Source organism: Penaeus monodon, chromosome 19, assembly GCF_015228065.2.
Source record: "Penaeus monodon isolate SGIC_2016 chromosome 19, NSTDA_Pmon_1, whole genome shotgun sequence".
NCBI classification, from domain to species: Eukaryota; Metazoa; Arthropoda; class Malacostraca; order Decapoda; family Penaeidae; genus Penaeus; species Penaeus monodon.
In genome coordinates this window covers 45,200,113-45,200,735 of record NC_051404.1, presented here as the reverse complement: position 1 = coordinate 45,200,735, position 623 = coordinate 45,200,113, and the positions used below count along the sequence as shown (strand labels likewise).

The 623-nt window shown below is 33.2% G+C and overlaps 1 protein-coding gene across 4 annotated transcripts in view; it reads left to right on the top strand.

The window, feature by feature from the left end:
• The window catches only part of LOC119585259 (muskelin-like), a 23,302-nt gene that overhangs the window by 9,966 nt on the left and 12,713 nt on the right, over nt 1-623 (top strand). The window lies entirely within an intron of this gene.

The window sequence follows — 623 nt, the reverse complement described above, 5'->3', positions numbered from 1 at the left end:
TTTTGTCTTATATTACTGCATTAGTAATCTTAAAAACCTGAATATTAGTGTTAGGTAAATACAGCCTTAAGCCAACAGGCACTTGGCATTCCATTGGTTATATGGGCGTCTAGGATGCAATGGCAGCTGTTTGCAGGATTATAAGTGTATGTTATAGGCTAGCAGTTACGGTAATTTTCTTCAGACATTAATTTTGCTCTAAAAATCAGTTATATTGCATATATGTTTGTGAATGTAGTATTGCATGTTGATTAGTTTCAAAATCAAAAACTCAAGGACGACAGTGTGAGACACTACTTTGTCTGACACCCATTTTTTTTTAAGGGTATTTGTGTATCGCATCCAAATTTGATTTTAAAAAAGAAAGAAAGAAACAAGCATATAAGCATTTCTGTGCATGTATAGCTTGAGGGTTATATAGTTCTTTGGTTTCACTATCGATTGATGATTGATGAAGTAATACTGTAAGGGAAAATATCTGATTCTGTTTCAGGGGAAAAATAGTGGTCTGAAGTAGTTTAGTATTTTGCTTTTCTCTCAACAATTGATATATCTGCTTTATTATTGTGGATCATGTGTTCTTTTGTGAGGCAAGATCAAGTTTCCTTCATTCGTTCCAAGAA